The 21,372-nt window shown below is 40.6% G+C and overlaps 1 protein-coding gene across 2 annotated transcripts in view; it reads right to left on the bottom strand.

The window, feature by feature from the left end:
• LOC139709746 (astrocytic phosphoprotein PEA-15-like) overlaps positions 1-21,372 on the bottom strand; it is a 68,257-nt gene that overhangs the window by 14,504 nt on the left and 32,381 nt on the right. The window contains exon 1 of one of the 2 annotated variants that reach the window (XM_071621702.1): positions 11,698-11,746. The exons of the other annotated variant lie outside the window; for it this stretch is intronic. The gene's annotated coding sequence lies outside the window, so the exon portion shown is untranslated. Of the gene's footprint in view, positions 1-11,697; positions 11,747-21,372 lie in introns of those variants that run through there. 2 annotated transcript variants of the gene reach the window in all.

Genomic DNA, 21,372 nt, shown 5'->3' with positions numbered 1-21,372 from the left:
CCACACATGTATGCAAATAATTTTGTTGGTGTTGTTGTTGTTGTTGTTGTTGTTGTTGCTGTTGTTGTTGTTGTTGTTGTTTTTGTTGTTGTTGTTGTTGTTGTTGTTGTTGTTGTTGAAAGTATAATAAATCTGACTAAATATCATACTCCTTCTTGTGGCTAACGAAATCCCTTAAACTTACCGTCATATAGTTGAAAGGCAGATAAGCAGTATGTAGGCTATATACCTACTCTGACCTATACTAGTTGGAAGGGGAATGTTCACCTTTCATTATTTCTATATCTAATGATGATAAATGATGAACTGTAAACGCAATATTAGACCAATATCACTACTACAGACAAAACAAATCAAACATTGGCGAGTCATTAAACGTGAGGTTCGGTGGGCACACTCAGCAAAAAAAAGTATTCCACTTCGCTTGAATTATCTCTATTTATGACGATGACATTGTTTCATGACCATCAGTGTCGCATTTTCTTCTTCATGTAGACACTATTTTCCTGGTTTTCCCTTTTACACTCGACCATGTTCAGCCACAGAAACATTCCGGTTTCAAAATGATATATACTTTTAAGTAGGCTAGTCTCCGTCGTATTTCTTCAGCACTTATTCTTCAATTAAAACTTCACCATTGACCATCATGCTCTATATGTTTGCAATATTCTATTGTGCATCTTAGTTGGCAGCGATTTTATTTTGCTACTACTTATGTATTTTTCATTGAGAAATCTGAAATAATAATTCTAACGCTTTGAGAATGTCAGGGAAACATAGAGATATATACCAAATAGCTCATTTGACAGATTTCTGTGAGTGTGACGCCACATAACGTGATACGACCAGGATAACTGACTAGTAAATGACATCACTGCACAACGCCGTTTTGTTTGGATTGCTCTCTGTCTTAAGTTTTATTATTTAAGTGTGATTTTCCTACAACATTCCTTACTTATGTCATCGACTTCAGTTTAGACAAGTCTTTCTTTGAATTGCATATAATGCAAACACACACACACGCATATATATATATATATATATATATATATATATATTGTAACGAAATTCGGTGGAACCGATTCGATTTAACCGTTTCGATTATAATGCGTTATGATCGATTTTGCCTATAGCATAGAAAGGGGGCACTATTGGAACGTTTGGCAAATGCTGTAATGTGGTAGTGCATTATTATGCGTTTTAACATTTATTATTAGATATGTGGTTACTTGTTTGTCATGGGCAAGTTTGGATTAGTTTAATACCAACTCCGGTTTAGACCGATGATACATGCCGAATTATAGTAACCATGTACAAGAGATACTGCTAAAATATATAATCGTTGTACGAATTTGATAACCTCGCCAACATTGTAAATATTTTGAACGACCACTGCGGGTATTTTCAACCCCGTTCACGCCCGTGCGGAATTGCCTCCTCATTCCGCGATAGGAGGAGAGGCATATAAAGTGGCCGTTGTGTGACAGTCCGCAACAAGCAGCCCGTGTATGATACATTTCCAATGTGTTGTTCATGTTCACTTCTATGTGTAATAAACTATACATGTGTTCCCGAAATGCTGACTACACTGTTGTCTTCTTGAGGGTTCTACCACATTACAACAAATTGGAGAGTGGTGGTTCATTCCTGAGTTGGAGCGCCGTTCCTGAGAAGACCAACTAGCACAGTCATTGGATATCGGGTATACTGGTAATGTGACTTGTCGCATAGTCCGTACCCAATCCAAGTTCCAGTCGTCGCCATTGGATTTCGGGTGTAGTGGTAATGTGACTTGTCGCATAGTCCCTGCCCAATCCAAGTTCCAGTCGTCGCCGTTGGATTTCGGGAATAGTGGTAATATGACTTGTCGCATATGCCCTGTGCCCAATCCAAGTTCCAGTCGTCGCCTGAAGATGTTGGTAACGGTGCGATATAGCACTTTACCCCGTGCCATCAACGATACCTGTGCCACCATATGGTTGTGAAAGGTGTTCCACGTTAGCGTGACTGAGTTGGTAATAAAACTTGATGGCAGAACTTGGTAGCAACAGTTGGTAGCAGCACTTGGTAGCAAGAGTTGGTAGCAGAACTTGGTAGCAAAAGTTGGTAACAAACTAGACGTACCAATTTAACACCATCTACAACTGACGTTTGGAAGTGACATTATCTAAGTGATGCTGAACTTTGTATGTGTGCCGCTTGTGTTGGTGAGCTGCTTCTGACACAACATATTACATGGTAGACACAGACTGGTAGTTTTAATGATTTAAAGGGATCGTTGTAAACTGCAACAAAACGAACCCCGCCTACTCGGCCATCCTGACACGGCTCGCGGAGACATTTGTACAAACAGTCAAATACACTCTCTTAATTCACGACGAGAAGGCGAGTTCGTCACAATATATATATATATAATTATATATATATATATATATATATATATACATATAAATAATTATATATATATATATATATATATATAATTATATATATATATATATATATAATTATATGTATATATATTGTAACGAAATTCGGTGGAACCGATTCGATTTAACCGTTTCGATTATAATTTGTTATGATCGATTGTGCCTATAGCATAGAAAGGGGGCACTATTGGAACGTTGGGCAAATGCTGTAATGTGGTAGTGCATCTTTATGAGTTTTAACATTTATTATTACATATGTGGTTACTTGTTTGTCATGGGCAAGTTTGGATTATTTTAATACCAACTCCGGTTTAGACCGAAGATACATGCAGAATTATAGTAACCATGTGCAAGAGATACTGCAAAAATGTATAATTGTTGTACGAATTTTATAACCACGCCATCATTGTAAATAATTTGAATAACTACTGCGGGAATATCTGCAACGCTTACGGCCGTGCGGGATTGCCTCCTCATTCCGCGATAGGAGGAGAGGCATATAAAGTGGTCGTTGTGTGACATAGTCCGCAACAAGTAGCCCGTGTATGATAAACTCAAATGTGTTGTTCATGTTCACTTCTATGTGTATTAAACTGTACATGTGTTGCTGAACCGATTACTCCATTGTGTCTTCTTGAGAATTCTATCACCAAGCAGCGGTGTGCAGAGTGGTGGTACATGTTCCTGAGATGGAGCACCGTTCCTGAGAAAGACCAACTAGCAAGCCGTTGGATTTCGGGTATATTGGTAATGTGACTTGTCGCATAGTCCGTGCCCAATCCAAGTTCCAGTCGTCGTCATTGGATTTCGGGTATAATGGTAATGTGACTTGTCGCATAGTCCGTGCCCAATCCAAGTTCCACTCGCCGCCTGAGGAAGTTGGTAACGGTGCGATACAGCACTTTACCCCGTGCCATCAACGATACCTGTGCCACCATATATTTATGAAAGGTGTTCCACGTTAGCGTGACTGAGTTGGTAGCAAAAGTTGGTAGCAGAGTTGGTAACAGGTGTTCCACGTTAGCGTGACTGAGTTGGTAGCAGAGTTGGTAACAAAACTTGGTAGCAGAACTTGGTAGCAAGAGTTGGTAGTAAAAGTTGGTAACAAAAAAAGTGTACCAATTTAACATCCTCTACAAGTGACGCTTGGGAATGACATACATAAGTGATGCTGAACTTGGTATGTGTGCCGCTTATGTTGGTGAGCTGCTTCTGACACAACATAATACATGGTAGCGTACAGACTAGTAGTTTTAATAATTTAGAGGGATCGTTGTAAACTGCAACAAAACGAACCCCGCCTACTCGGCCATCCTGACACGGCTCGCGGAGACATTTGTACAGACAGTCAAATACACTCTCTTAATTCACGACGAGAAGGCGAGTTCGTCACACATGGTGTCAGGAGTGGGATCCCTATTTGTAACTTTTGTATGAATTAATGTAGTTAACTGTGTTTTCATTATGGCACGCGAAACGCCATTGTTGGAGTTGTCACTTTTGCTGGAGAGCAAGATTAGCGAAATCGACGACTTGATTGCTCAGGTGTCAGAGTCGGTGCGCAAACAAACTGGAGTAGCACCAACTTCGGTTTCTAACTTACGCTGCTCACCGATGACACTTGGAGGGCGCCCTAACCAGTCGTCACTGCCACCCTCACCAGTGGTGTCACCTCAGCTGTTTGGAGATGCGAATAGAGAGGTGGAGTTGTCAGCTCCGCCATCGGCAAAGCTACTACCGCAGCAGCATCAAACTCCAATGCAGCAGGCGCATTCATCTCGTACAAGTGACCAGCCTGTTACATTTGGAGGACAACCAGATGTAATGCCACACCAGTTTGGCCTGAACCAGCGACGTCGAACAGAGCTCTGGGACCAGAGACGTCATTATGATGTTCAGGGCAACGGAACCAGCAAACCGGCTGCCATACCAGACAGATATGATGGCAAAGGACCTGTGCTGGATTATCTTTGCCATTTCGAAGCTTGCGCTGGAGTTAACCGCTGGACGGAAGTGGAAGCTCTTCAATATTTGGCTGCCAGCTTGAAAGGAGCTGCTGTCAAAGTACTAGCACAGCAGACGGGACGTCAGTTGACGTACCAAGAACTCGTGAACCGCCTGAAGCACCGCTTTGGACCTGTTTCGCATTCAGAAGTATTCCTGGCAGAACTGCGTTCCAGACGACGCAGACCGAAGGAAAGTTTGCAGGAGCTTGGACAGAGTATTCGCGAGCTTACATCCATGGCATATCCTGAATTCGAGGAAGCGGGCCAAGATAAATTGGCTCGAGGTCACTTTCTCGATGCAATAGTTGACCGGGATATCCGAATCGGCCTCTTCCGGGCTCAGCCTCGTACGCTCGACGAGGCAATCCAAGCTGCTCTCAACACAGAAGCCTTTCTGCGGATGGAGAGTGATCGTCGGCAGTATAACCGTGTCTTGCTGTCACAGAAGGAAGAACAAGATGTGGCTGTGAAGGATAAAGACACTGCTGACAAATCCATGGGGGTGTCTGAAAATAGCACCACTCTCATGATCGAAGCAGTCAGCGATCTCATCATGAAGAGGGAGAAGGAACAACCAGCGCCAGTGCCGAGAAACGACTTGGCATCAAAGACTGAGACACTCCCTAAAAGCGAACAGAAGGAGGACAGTCAGCCTTCTGGTAACAAGGAGGACACATCCAAGGAGGGTACGAATCCTCCAGACGACGGGTGCACACCAGCCAGAGAGGCACCCGAACCAGAGATATCTCAACCGCCACTACCTAGTTCTGCAGCTTCACTTCTGTCATCCACGTTCCAGAAAGGACTGTACGTGAATTTGAACGTGAATGGGCAGGAGGATATGTTTCTGGTAGACAGTGGTGCATCACAGTCATATGTCTCCGAAGGAATGTACCTGCGAATGAGACCTGAGCGAAAGCCACCACTTGAACCAGTGACAAGCATCGTTCGTCAAGCAGATGGATCTCGGCTGAAAATAAAAGGACATGCAACCATGGAACTTCAGCTTGGCTCCTGCTTGTGCCATGTTGACTTGGTAGTAGCTGACATAAGAGCTGAGGGCATCCTTGGTCTGGATCTCTTGATCGGTCTGCAAACCACGCTCGACTTCCAGAACATGCAGCTGCATACTCCATGGGTATCTCTCCCATGTATAAACAATGAGAGACAGAAATGTGCAGCAACGACAGCACCGATGTTGTTAAAAGGGACAGCGCCAGTCAACCTTACCGGCCTTGCTGAGGACGACACGGAGACCACGCCTCTCGACGAAGGCATATCTCAGAATCGTGTGCCGCCACATCTGGTGGACTTCTGTCAATGCAGTTGGACAGAAACTCCCCCAGAAAGCAATTCATCGGCATACCAGCTTCTGAGAGACGACTCAGAGGTGTTCTCTACAGGCCGAGCAAGGACACGTGTCAGCGTCAGCGCGACAGCACCAGTGGTTGCGGGAAAGCTACCTAGTGGACATCGCCGGTGTGACGACTCTTCCTCACCTGCACGCTATTCTCGGTCACCGGGAAGACCACCTGATTATCTACCCCGATCGAGGAGCCGCTCTCCTTTAAGGCACGCCCGTTCCTCTCGTCGTACATCGGATTCATTCTGGCACACCATGCCAGGGTAAAATGTGACATTTCTCGTGTCGACCTGTCTGCTGCAAGGGAGCAGCCCGGTCAGGAAATCAAATGAAGAGACTGTTGAACTCTTAAAAGACGAGTTTGCGACGAACAATTAATCTATATGACAGTTGGACAGCTTTGAACTAAAGACTGTAGTTGTCTAATAACGTTGTTATAATCTGTACGTAGTGCTGTACAGAACAAGCGTACATAAATTTTTGTAGTAGTACATTTTTGTTGTCATTTTTGGTTCTCTGTGTGTTTCGGCTCCAGGGACGAAGCCTGCATGGGGAGGGAAGCCATGTAACGAAATTCGGTGGAACCGATTCGATTTAACCGTTTCGATTATAATTTGTTATGATCGATTGTGCCTATAGCATAGAAAGGGGGCACTATTGGAACGTTGGGCAAATGCTGTAATGTGGTAGTGCATCTTTATGAGTTTTAACATTTATTATTACATATGTGGTTACTTGTTTGTCATGGGCAAGTTTGGATTATTTTAATACCAACTCCGGTTTAGACCGAAGATACATGCAGAATTATAGTAACCATGTGCAAGAGATACTGCAAAAATGTATAATTGTTGTACGAATTTTATAACCACGCCATCATTGTAAATAATTTGAATAACTACTGCGGGAATATCTGCAACGCTTACGGCCGTGCGGGATTGCCTCCTCATTCCGCGATAGGAGGAGAGGCATATAAAGTGGTCGTTGTGTGACATAGTCCGCAACAAGTAGCCCGTGTATGATAAACTCAAATGTGTTGTTCATGTTCACTTCTATGTGTATTAAACTGTACATGTGTTGCTGAACCGATTACTCCATTGTGTCTTCTTGAGAATTCTATCACCAAGCAGCGGTGTGCAGAGTGGTGGTACATGTTCCTGAGATGGAGCACCGTTCCTGAGAAAGACCAACTAGCAAGCCGTTGGATTTCGGGTATATTGGTAATGTGACTTGTCGCATAGTCCGTGCCCAATCCAAGTTCCAGTCGTCGTCATTGGATTTCGGGTATAATGGTAATGTGACTTGTCGCATAGTCCGTGCCCAATCCAAGTTCCACTCGCCGCCTGAGGAAGTTGGTAACGGTGCGATACAGCACTTTACCCCGTGCCATCAACGATACCTGTGCCACCATATATTTATGAAAGGTGTTCCACGTTAGCGTGACTGAGTTGGTAGCAAAAGTTGGTAGCAGAGTTGGTAACAGGTGTTCCACGTTAGCGTGACTGAGTTGGTAGCAGAGTTGGTAACAAAACTTGGTAGCAGAACTTGGTAGCAAGAGTTGGTAGTAAAAGTTGGTAACAAAAAAAGTGTACCAATTTAACATCCTCTACAAGTGACGCTTGGGAATGACATACATAAGTGATGCTGAACTTGGTATGTGTGCCGCTTATGTTGGTGAGCTGCTTCTGACACAACATAATACATGGTAGCGTACAGACTAGTAGTTTTAATAATTTAGAGGGATCGTTGTAAACTGCAACAAAACGAACCCCGCCTACTCGGCCATCCTGACACGGCTCGCGGAGACATTTGTACAGACAGTCAAATACACTCTCTTAATTCACGACGAGAAGGCGAGTTCGTCACAATATATATATATATATATCTTATGATCGTATACACACACATAAGGTAGTACAGAGAAGGCAATCTCCATTCCATCTTCTTTACAGTGCCAAATAGGTCCGTGGAACAGCATATCTTTTCACGTATAGTTATACAGTATTTTGTGAAATAAAAAGGAGTCTGGAAGATGTTGGCGTCTGCCAATTGGTGTAGACATATTAGAAGTGCCAGTCATGAGAGAAACACGATCGAATTGAAAAAAAACACAACAACAACAAATGTATATCTCATCATGAGCAAAGCACATACAGGAAAACAATTCCGCCAGTAATATTTATGCAGCAAGCACACAGTGAAATCATTGCCCTCAAAGGAAATAACCACCACTAGTCTGTTTCAGAAATGTGTACAAATTTCGCTATCGTAATTACACTATAATGGAAGCCTGTCGGGTGATATACCCGAATATTCATCGGCACAAAATCAGCCCGCAGTCACAACAATCTCCATTTAGAGACAAATCACTTCAGTTGAGTCAATGCCTGCTACACATCTGTGATCTGTCATTTATCATGCGCTCAACCACGGGAGCAGGCTACCATACACCCAGCTAGCTATGGTATATACATAGCAATCAATGGCTTAACTTCGGATGCTTCGAATTGCCTGAGTGTCTGCGCTATTCCGTAATTGCGCTCGAGCATGCATCGAATGCATTTTGTGTCTGCCTTTCTAATGATACGCGATTTGGGTGACTGGTACTTCCGCGCCTAGTCGCCTTCCAAGGCCTCGCGATTACATTTTGCTTCGCTTACCTTGTTCGTTCGTTTGTTATATTTCATGGACACACGTGTCAAGATGACGCAAAACCTTGTGAATTTCTCATCCGGGGAATATGCATGATCACCTCATTTTGGTTCTTTCATGCCAGTTTGATTGACTTAGCATCTCTGAAGGATGAAAGTATGAAATATAAAGGGTAAGGAAGCTACCGGAAGAAGAAAACGTATAAAAAGACAATGCGATGTGTATTCCAAGGCATGCATAAATCATCTTTCTGCATTTGTTTTTTTTTTCCCGATACAATCAACAAAACATTAAAGTGTTTTGCACTTATGAAAAAGTATTGTCACACCTGGTTACATGGGGTGATTTTATATCTAGTTATATAGTCAACATGGCCGACATTTTCGTCAGCTTGATTGTACGTACATAGGGCCTATTATAGGCCTACACCATAATTATATCAACATCAAAAACAGGACGGATACTAACGAATGCGTTTTCACACACAAACACACACAAACACACACATATTAGGAACATATATGACACGTATACACGAGTTCATCATAGGCCTACACATACAATCTTGACAGTTCGTGAATAATTAATGACAGCCATATTGTGTGATTGCCATCTCCTATGTATTACCGGCGGCTGTTTACATGATGTATACTGAACGCAGTAAGCTAATCGGCCCTGAAGCAATCTTAACACAGTGTTTCTTTGCCTATATAATGCGCAGCAAAATTCTATCAATATTAATAGGCCTACATGAATATGCAGACATAATCCATTCCATATTTTTTTTTCTCTCACGGTAATATCCTGTCCTTGTAATGTCTTCATATGCGTGAAATATGAAAAACACATGCAAACACACGCACGCACGCACACACGTATATGCACGTACACTTACATTTCATGAGGAGGGATGACAAGTAAGCAATAAAACATCAAAGTGGTAATATACCATTCTTGTACAGTCTTGCAAAGATCTCTTAACCTCGAGAATTGAATATGATATAACAATTATATCCGTAAGCGAAGTGAAGCTCCCTCCCCCTTTCAGATTATGAGTTCTCGTATGAATATACGACGTATGTATGATATAGGTTCTTTTCATGTGTCTCAATACATCTATACAGTGTGTGTGTATCTTCATACGACCGGGACGTTTTGTCTTTTATATCGATACACAGACACTGCCAGTTGGATTATTCATGCGTTGTATGGATGTGTGTCTGAAAGCACCAGGGGCTGATCTAGCTTTTTGGTAGGGAGAGGGGTGACCCAATGACCATAGATTATGACAAGCAACAACAACAACAAAATCCTCCATATATTTTGCTGCCACCTCTCTCCCCAAATCTTTTTTTAAACCTTACAAAATCTATACAACCCCCAAGGAGGAACCCAAGGGGGGGGGGGGGGTAAACCCTCTTAACCCCTCCCCCCCCCCCCCGCATATCCGCCACTGTGCACTATTAAGTGGCTTATAAGTAGATAGCACTTGGAGGAATTTATGTTATGTTTGACAAAATGAATGTGAAAGATGAAGTCAAACAGACATTTTCGTGCTATTTGTGGTGAATAGAACGTACTTCTGAACAAAAACAAAAAAATGGTTAGTTTTGAGGTAGGAAGAGACAGATTCCAGACATTTTGAGTAGAGAAATTTACAAAGAAGTGTTGGAGGAAAAAAGAAGAAGAACATAAGTGTTTCAAGCGACGAAGCGTGTATGAACATCGAGAGGAGAAGATTAAAATGCTTTGAATCAGCCGTTTCATATTTCATTCTTCGCGACTATTAGTAGATGTGCATCATTATTTGTTAAAAGGCAGTAATTTGAGCAAGCACGGGAATCTGAAGACGACAGAATGATGATAGGAAGACTTAAAAAAAGTTAGGCAACAATTAAGAGTACATCCTCAAATCGATTTATCTCTGTCAAACTGAGTTTTAAGCACGATTTGCAAAGGCATGGTTGAAAGACGACGCTCACGAATGGGCAAGACGCTGATCAATGTTCTTCAATGAACGGGCACGCAGCAAGCGGAGCTATTATACTGCCGGTGGTGTAACTCGAATGGACCTTGTTCCCTCTAAAACGTGAAATCCGTGATGTGTGGCTGCCATGCCAACTCTCAATAAATGTAAGCTTAGTCTGAATCGATGCTTCTAAGTATTCCTTGTGAATTTAATATAAATTATGAACAGACTTCTACACTAGCCCCCCCCCCCCAAAAAAAAAAAAAAAATGCATTGCCCTACGAGAACAGGTGCCGAATTATGAATAATGTATGGTTTGAAATAGATATTAGACAGTTCAGCATCCAAACAATTAAGAAATACCTATGGGTTATTACATGTTCTTTGAGTTTTGCCTGAAAATTACTTATTGTACATGCTTTTTTATATATATATATAGGAGAGACACTTATGGCGTTTGCAGAAATTACTTGTCAAAACTAAGTAATGCACTTTTCAAAAATCCATGTTTTGTGTTGTCACTTTTGAATTCACCGGAGCTTTGTTCCTTTCATGCCATTTTCAAGTTAAGATCTACCTCGTTCATAGGTATAATGTAGATAAACAAGGTAACTGGATGTGGTGGGATACTAGAATTCTGCAGTAAGTTGTTGGACAGAGATGGAAGTAGGCAGGAAATAAACTAAATGAACGAATAAATATATTATTGCAATGAATTAGAGATGATTAGTTCACACGAGAAAGGACTGATACTTACTGTGGTGTAAAAAAAAAGAAGGACTTCGATGATTTTCACGTACCAACAAATGAGGAAGATGTGTGGCAGAGGGAACAGAACTATGCGTATACTTGCTGGTAACGCCCTACTTAGCGGTTGTTGTTGTTTTTTTTCCTAGAAAAAGTGTTATCAAATTTTGCTGATTATTTTGCTGATGTTTTTAGTTGAAACTACTCTGAACACTACACCCATTGAAAATAAAGAGATATTTCCTTTTAAAGCCAAGTGACAAATTAGTAACGATTCTGTGCAAACACACACACACACACACACACACAAATGTATTCCCAAGTTTGACTATTAGACGAACATCTGTGAGCATAATAGTTCATTGGCACTTGACATGGAGGTGCAATACACATTAACATCTAACCAATACATACGCATACAAAATAATAGGTTGCCTAATCATATGGTACGTAGCTCTTTAATAGTGAGAAGATGAGGTGAAAGAGGGGTAAAACATTTAAGTGGTCTGTAGGAACAGACTAGCATGAGCTTACCTCGGAGGACGTGATGATGTTTCTGCGATCAATCTTCGCCACGAACGAGATTGTGCGTGTGTGTGTGCGCGCGCCTGCTTGTGTATTATGCGGACTGGCGGCTTAGCCCAGCCCAGGACAGCAAACCAGGCATGCAAGCCTTTCAGATCGTGTTATGTGCAGTCGCCTACGGGGCTCTCCGCTCCCCTTACCTAACTCTCGCCTGTCAACGGTAGATGTGGTGGTAGCGGGATTCTCCCTACACTCGAAAACTCCGCGCGGGAGACTCGTGAAACGGGGCTCTCCGTGCTCCGCAAGTCTGGGCGACGGACACGGCGTAATCGTGTTGTCTTACAGCTCAATCGAAGGGGAGGAAGAGGAGGGGGGGGGGGTTGAAATCATGGATGTGATGGAAGAAAATCTACAGTAAGTGATTGGACAGACATGGAAGTAGGCAAACAGATACACAAGTTGAAGGGCGAAGAGAAAATGAGCAAATTCTCGAGGGAGAGGGCGGAGAAATAGAAAAAAGAAAAAACGCGGGAGGAACAGGTTTGATATCTGATGTTAAAATCCCACTCGTCCTGAAAGACGTGATACAATGCACGCTTTCTTATTAGAGGGAACGAGTGTTTTCATACAAGCTTATTTCAAAATTATATAGATCTATCTTTGAACCTTAGACTTTCTTTTGCTTTTGGACTAACATCCGGTTGGAAGCGTTGACGATCGCCACGTCTTATCAAACAGATTTTCATTGTCGTTATACAGACCACTCAACGTCTGGGACGGATAGATTTATTGGTCCATGTTAAAGTTGCCCTCGATCGGACGCAGTAATGTAGACGCAAGAGTGTATTCACCAAGAGGTTATCTGTTCCAAAACTGCAATATACGTAAAACAGGACGAAAAAACGCACCGAGTGTTTGTGTGGCGGAATTCGGGATCTCAAGCGCAAAATAAGAACATTTATACTGTGTAAGAGAATGGCGCCCGTCTACATACGTCATTTTCGGTATGTACTTCCCTCTGAACTCCGATCCGACTGCGCAACGCACGTGCTCTCGCAAATAGTTGTTACCAAAACAGAAGCCCCCCCCCCCCACACACACACACACACAGAAAAGCATCAGAGCGTTGGCTTGAAGTGGATTCCAGCCCCGTGCAAATTTGGCTGAGAAGAAAGAGTAAAATGTTATAATTACAACGGTGAAACATTTATCAAAATCGGATAGTAAGTACGAAAGTTTTGAATTTCTAAAGATTGGTCAATACAATGTATTTTCCAAAACAGTATACTTAAATAGTTAATAAATATGCAAACGAGTGAGCTTTTAATGTTATCCCTATACAATTTTCCATTGATTGTGTTAAATCAAAACAACGAAATTCAAAATTTTCTGCCAATAAAAGTGCAAAATGATATGCTATTCCTGGCTGAATAACTTCAAAATGATGCTCAATCAGATATGTTAGGTTTTGAGAATGGCCTTATTACGTTTGAACCTCAAAAATCGAAAACTTCAAGATGTTATATGCAAGATAATAAATGCAAGTTGTGGGGTGATGACATCATCAATTCACTTTTTGAACATTGAATATTAATAATATTGACTGTTCACGAACTGTTTCGTGAAAAAAGAGCGAAACTTCTGAATATCATAACTTCCCTAACTTTTATCTGATTTTTATCACATTTTCACTGTTTGGCTTGTAACATCTTACTCTTTCTTTTTAGTGGCTGACAGGTCTAGAGCTCTCCTTTAAGCTCTAACAGACAACCAGCAAAGCACGTACACCAGTTGTGCAATCAGCTTGTGTGCACGAACTGTCCGAAAAAAAGGCTTGCGTTATATAGACGTTGTAAACACTGTACTTGACGTCGACTACAACGGGCGCCTGGAAGATGCTTCCAAAATATGAAGAAAAGATGATTCAATGGGTTATGGAAATGAGTCAGGTGCTTTGCTATGTCAGTGCTTAAATCAACTATTGTTGGGCAAACTGAACCCCCCCCCCCCCCCCCAGTTATGACTGAAATAGACGTAAACATAAAACAGCACAAACAAAACAGGGGCCCGTTGCATAAAAGTTACAATTATGGTAACTTTGCCATCCAACGGTAACTACCATGGCAACAATACTCAACAGCCAATCAAAATCACGAATTCCATGGAAGTTACCATTGGATGGCAAAGTTACCTTATAGTAACTTTTATGCAACGGGTCACAGGTCTCTATAAAGGGGTATTACCCAACTGGTTGAGAAACTGCGACGCGAATACACTACATTTTACACCGGAGTGTACCACACACACACCTTTTTTTCTTCCAAACGTCTAGTGCCAGTATGAGCAGGGAGGTGGAACCACCCCTCCCTGGTATGAGTGAACATTGTGCCAAGGAGAGGTATTACTCATAGGTACGAGACCGCCTTTATTATACGAGATTCGGTAATGTTCGCTGATGCTTCTAGTGGACTCTGCCCCCTGCATTAGCCATATACATATACACATCCTGTCTGCAATGTACACAGTAATTCCATTCATGTTCTTCACTATTCGTGCCTTTTCTTTCCTCCGTTTGTCTCTCCCCCTCCTCTCCCTCTCTCTCTCTCATTCTATCATTCTCTCTCCCTCTTCCATTATCGCTTTTGTGATATCATACGGATCAGAAATATGCCACAAACTCGTCACCATGTTAGGCCAATCATTAAAATCGCTAGAAATCCAACTATGAGTTAGGGAAAAACATACACAAAACTAAAAGATATACTTTTGAGGGGACAGGCAAGGAGATAAAAAACCCTCATATACACACCAATGTCATATTTGTCTATATACTGTTATTACTGCATGTGGATCCAGCTTTAGAGAGACATTATAATGCTCATGATTACCATATTAAGGAGACAAACGATTTTTAGCAGCCAATTTGTGTCTGCTTAACGTTTTCAATTGTATCAAATACCTTAAATCTCAAACATTACTGCTGACATTGCTTATCTACACGATGTCTGTATGTATATGTATATATATGTATATATATATATATATATATATATATATATATATATAATATATGTAAATATATATATTATATGTATGTATAATATATATACATAATGACATATATATGTAAACATTTATTTATTTACTTCTTTATTTATCCGTTTTTGTATTAAGTTAATTATTAGTTAGGTAGTTAGTTATTCATTCATTCATTCATTCATTCATTCATTCATTCATTCTAAGTGATGAGAGAGAGAGGTTTACATCGAGTGCTGCGGAGAGATAAATACAATATAATCGCGGGAGAGAAGATGGATTCACCAGTTCCCCGGATGTAATCTCCTCACGAGTGTGTCATCTATGATGACGCTTCTTGAATCATTTTCATTCATTCGCGAAGACGAGCCTTCCTCTCTATGGCCCGAATTCACGAAGGTGGTACAAAAATGAAACCATGGTTTAGACCATGGCAAAAACCTTGGAGCGCCAAGTGTCGCATGGAATATTTCGTTACGAAATCAGTCATTTCGTCGATGAAATGATTATTTTGTAACGTGACAACATTTTGTAACTAAATGATCATTTCGTTAACGGAACAGTCATTTTGTCGACGAAAGGACCAATTTCGTAACGAAATATTCCGTGCCACACTTGGCGCTCCATGGTTTTTGTCCATGGTTTAAACCATGGTTTCATTTGTACCACCTTCGTGAATTCGGGCCTATCAGTCTATTCTCAAGCCAGACCTACCCCCCCCCCCCCCCCACCCACCCCCACCCCGCCCCGTTGGTTCTAAAACTGTATTTTCACACGGCTGCACAAAAAGCCATTTACCAGCGAAGCCAGTATACTTAATTATGCTGCGCCCTGCATGACTAATAATAACTCATATTGTACAATCTTCTTAAGGATCATTCGGGCATTTTATTGTAGGTGTGTTAAAGGGATGGTACAGTTTTGTTTGAGATGGGGATTCACGTTTTTAACTTTTTTCAAGAGGATTAGATACAACTTATACAAAATATTAAAGAGGATACCATTCTAAAAGGAATTAAAAGTTAATTTGATGAACTTTGGTTTTGAAATGATTGAGATATCCAAATCAGAGTGAAACAAATAGGTCCTAATCAAAGGTGGGACCCAGCATTTTAGGATCTCTTTGTTTATGGATATCTCAGCCGCTTCAATGCCGATTTTCACGGAGCATGCCAATTCTCAATAAACTTTTAATTCGTCTTAGAATGGTATGCTCTTGTATAATATGTCATAAGCCAGGGCACGACACTAACTTTATTTTTCGGTGGCCCGATGGGGCCACCAAAATCATCAATTTCAAATTTTTGGTGGCCCGAGAGAAAAATTTGGTGGCCCGAAAAAAAAAATTGATAAAAGTCCATTTTTTTTTTGATAAGTCGCACACTCACTGCATGCATTTATGCATTTCCGGCGCAAAAAGTTACGAATTTATTGACACACTTTTCAAACAATTTTGGTGGCCCGAGGTGGGCCACCAAATTTGCCCTTTTCTGAAATTTGGTGGCCCGACTTTCATTTTTGGTGGCCCCGGGCCACCGGGCCACCGTTAGTGTCGAGCCCTGAATAAGCAGTTTATAATCATCTCACATAAAGTTAAAAACTGGATCCCCATCTCAAGTAAAACTATACCATCTCTTTAATGTCACATAAAAAAAAACAGTGAGAGGGATCGTAGACAGTAAAAGTTTCACGCCATGAGAATGCATGCTGCAGATAAGGATTCACACACTTCAGTACACACCATCTCTTTCTTATACACACTGACAACTTTAATCTATGACGTTTTTGGTTGCTGCTTCTGAGATGGTTTATATAGCCACCTCTTCGAAGATAACCGAAACTATCAGGCAAACTCCAGAAATGTAAATATTGACAGAACTTTTGTTCACTGTATTTTCCTCTGCCTTTTGTTTTAGAAGGTTTGTAAGGGAAGGAAGCATTGTAAATCTATTAACAAAAAACATCTTTTCCAGTTAAGATAAGATATGAAACAATTACAGGCACATGAGTTAATAACAGGAATGTATATTAACAACAGTCATAAGTTCTTGCCCTTTGAGCTCTGAGACTGAGTTGTAAAGGGCATTATAAATACCCTTATACATGTACATGAGTCATTATTATTATTAGTTTCAGTTTCAGTCTCAGTAAGCTTTCTTTCTCCCCTTGTCCATAACAGAAAATAAGTAATTATTATTATTATGTTTATTATTATTATGTTTATATTTATATTTATTAATATCATTACTAATTATATTAACACAATGATAATAATGATAATAATTATTATTGTTAATATTATTATTATTATTATTATTATCATTATTATTATCATGATTATCATATTTATAATCATATTATTAACATATTTATCATATTTATCATATTTATTATTATTATTACTATCATTATTACTATTATTACTATTATCAAGTCAGTGACGCTATTGATACCGAATTAATCACAAGAATGACGGCAAAAGTCAAAGGTATTGAGAAATAAGTAAATGAAAAGATAAATAAATGAATAAAATGAATGAATACAGGTACCTACGTCCATAAATACACAAAATGAATAAATAAACGGTAAATAAATAATAGATCGCACAGTCCAAGACTCATCACAAGAAGATGGAATCACCATAAAACTATTCTGAACCATTTACAAGAGCAACAATAACAGGAAGACTCATTATCACAATAACAAAGATTTCTATAGATCTCCTAAACCACCTCAATAATGACACTTTCAAGGCTACCTGGTAATTACTCTCTGTCGGAGTTTCAAGAAGTCTCGCAAAGAAGACAATTCTGTCTCAGCATTCGTTTATAGCAGGGAGGTGAGCTCACCTCCCTGTTTATAGGAACATTCTCGCAGGGCAAATAGAGTCATTAATAACATGGACTTATAGATATACAACACATTGTATAGCTCCATATAGTAATAACAAGGAGGTACTAGGCAAAGCTTTAGTACCTCCTTGGTAATAACGAGCTCGTAGTTAAAAATCTACGCTGAAAGCTTGATAAGCCATAATTATGTACTCCCTTACGCAAAATACAGTATAATAACCATGCACACAAACAGACACGGCACATACATCACACGCGCACAAGTGAAATTACTTAGAATGATAAAGACGAGCACAATCCCTTTAACAGTGCAGGTCTTTGTATATTGTATATATTATCATTATCATCATTATTATTATTATTTTTATCATTATAATCATTATTTTCATTATTACGATTGTCATCACCATTATCATTATCATTATCCGATTGTTATGATCATTATCGTCATCTACTAATGCGTCACTTCCTTTACAGATCGGCACTATTCAAACAGGAGGGACCACGTTTCTCTCTCTCTCTCTCTCTCTCTCTCTCTCATGTTCGACATGATTTCAAGCATACTAAGATCGTCGGCGGTGAGATGAACTTTGCTCCCTTATAATCGCATCTCCGGATGAACAAGCGACTACGACGTGTTATGAAAACAGACTGTGGTTAGATGTGGCAAACACGGGGATGTATCCGTAACTGATGGAAAAACGAGTCTTTGGCAAACCTTAACCAGCTGCCAAAAAAAAAAAAAAAAGCCGGAGCTGGGATGTTATCGACTTCTTCTGTCGCGTGCGCACATGCACAAATAGACGCACACGCTTACGCACACACACAGAGCCACGCTTTCACAAGTTTTTATAATCTATACTAAGAATAATGAACGTTTACTTGTCCATTCTTTGGTATCCTCGTTGCCAGCAATAACTGTGCATTACACTGGGAGCGCTTTTCTCACACAATCATCTTTGTGTGTGCGTGTGTGTGTGTGTGTGTGTGTGTGTGTGTAATTGTATGTTTTGGCTAAACATAGATGCAATTATGCAAGTGCTTTACATAAATATAATAATTATGTAGGCCTACACGTGTATTAAATGATGTATTACTACTACTACTACATTGGCTTCAGCCAATGCCAACTCGGGTTCCATAAACGAAGTTGCACTTCCAAATCTAACATGGCTGCCCTCAGTTCATTAATGCTATCAAGGATTGTGTCCTTTTTCACTTAAGTCAGTACACGGATGATGTACATAAATACTGGTCGGTGATTGGTCATAATGCAATCACCTGACTAAAGCAACGATGATCGAAACGTTTATCTGCAGCAGTGACGTCACCTCAAGCATGATAATAATCCAAGAATTTGACTTAACTGCCGAAGAGGGCTAGAATGAAAATAATGATGTGTAGTTATGTAGAGCATTCCTACTGGAAAAAACACAGTGTCCCACAGTGTGTTCACAGTGTGTTCACATAGTTGACTATGTGAAAACGCTCGTATTTAACAGTGTGAAGATGATATCGTTTCACACTGTGGTGTAGTTTTCACAGTGTTCACATAGTAATGTTGTGTTTCACACTGTGAATTGATGACTCACATTGTATTCACACTGTTAAAACGCTCGAATCTAACAGTGTAAAGAGATTTCACACTGTGTTCACAATGTGTTCACACTGTGTTTAGTCTGTGTTTCTCACACTGTGGAACGCTGTGTTCTATCCAGCAGGGATACATCGTTGATAGTAGCAACATACAACAAGACAGTCTCAGCGTTGAGTGTTTCGGGAAAATATATAAATCTCCGGGGAAAATATAATTCCCGCGGGAATGCCAAGTGTTATTGATACGCCACTAAAACGGCAATATCTGTATTATATTCATGCATCTTAATTCACAGTATATTAATTTTGATAGATTATGAATACAAGCAAAAGAGGGGAAGTAGGCCCACGTCTCCCACTAACCCACACACACATCCACACACACCCACACACACAATAACCACAAAAATAACAAAATATTCACTAATTTGATGTTTTTGACAAGCGTCATGATGGCAATGGAAAGGTTGTGACCTTCGCATGTTGAGTTAACATGACAGTGATATAGCTGTTATGAGAAAATGCAATAACTGAGTTATGTGGGGAGGGGACCCAACTATTTTGTACACGACCCAATGGGAAATTTGTAAGTCCATGACACCATCGCCTCTTCAGCTAATTTGGATGCGTGTATGTGACCAACATCACTATGGCGTGCCTGATAGCATGTGGTAGTTTGAAGTTTCATAACGTTCGTACAGAAGCCAACATTTTGTCGACATGACTTGTGCTGTTTTTCGACGTTGTGGTATAATTACATAGGCCTCATAGTTCTTTAGAAATTTCACTTATTTATAATAATGACCATGGCGCGGAAGGGTATTATCATGCCCTGGATATCACTGCTACCTGGTGAGGTTGAACAGGTAAAGAGTTATGTTGTTGTTGTTTCTTTATTCATAAAGGTTAATTCATCCCGTTGTCCTATTCCTCGCAGCTTAGTCCAATATCTTGATTGGATTGTCGTTGTTGTTGTTTTCTCCTTTTAACGACTTTCACAAATAATATCACACTATCTTAGAGAGGTCTCCTTGGGATTCGGATATAACCATTGGCATTGAAACCATGATGAAACTAATTCATTACATCTACTTGAGATCACGAAACTGTTCTTGTTCATTGATTAAGTGGTAGTTACACTCAGGGACAGTTTCTGCAATTTATGTTCTTCAGGGTTGACTGGATGGTATTAATAACTGTACATCACAATCCATAGTCTTGTACCTATACAATGTTGTAATGGTGACGCAGCTAAACCTATATACGACTTACAGCGTCGAGTTCCTAACAAGAAGCAAATGGCACTGAACGCACACTGGAACGTAATGAAGAGACTTCATCGTTCCCAAGCATAAAACACATCAAGTTAATTAATTAACGGCGAGACTTGAAAAGAGCGGGACATTCTAGTTGTAAGTTTCATGTCGACCGTTTGTGTAAGGAAGGACGGGTACAATGTTTGTTTGTTTGTGTATTTTTTTTTTCTTGTTTGTTTTTGTTTGTTTGTTTTTACACGTCGTTGTTTGTAGAGTATCAATGTGATGATGTCACAGTCATCTGTAGATAAGTTTGGGTTGGAACCAGGTGCGCACATAATCACTTAGGCCAGGTGAGGTTATGGTTGTTTAGAACCAGTTTCCATGGGGTCACCCTCGTGACCGACACCCACGTGCCATACGACCCACGTGTGCGACTTTGACAAAAAGGTTCGAGGGTCATACAGCCCAGGAGTCATACATCACATGAGTTCGACACTAGGCAAACACGGTCTACGAGTTCCAAACTAGGCAAACAAGGCCCACGAGTTCGACACTAGGTGAAAACGGCTCATGAGAACGACATTACATCACGGGGCTTAGTGTGTCGGTCTCGTGAGCTTTGTTTGGTTAGTGTCGAACTCATGGGCCTTACTTGCTTCGTGTCGAACTGATGGGCTGTTTGACTCGGTTACAGCTCGTTATTCCGAAGTTTCGTTATTCCGAATTTCATTTTTGGAATAACAAATCTTCGGAATAACGAACCTTCGGAATAACGCCACAATTTAATGTTCGGATTAACGAGCCATTTTTCATTTTCGGATTAACGAACATCTATGTAAAGGGAATTTGTGTGTTTCGGATTAACAAACCTTCGGAATAACGAACCTTCGGAATAGCGAACCTTCGGAATAACGAACAGCACCCGTTTGACTCGTGGGCTG

The sequence above is a fragment of the Diadema antillarum genome, unplaced genomic scaffold, assembly GCF_040938485.1.
Source record: "Diadema antillarum isolate AM-2024a unplaced genomic scaffold, OU_Dant_1.0 seq00001468_RagTag, whole genome shotgun sequence".
Taxonomy (NCBI): domain Eukaryota; kingdom Metazoa; phylum Echinodermata; class Echinoidea; order Diadematoida; family Diadematidae; genus Diadema; species Diadema antillarum.
This window is presented reverse-complemented; position numbering and strand designations above follow the sequence as displayed.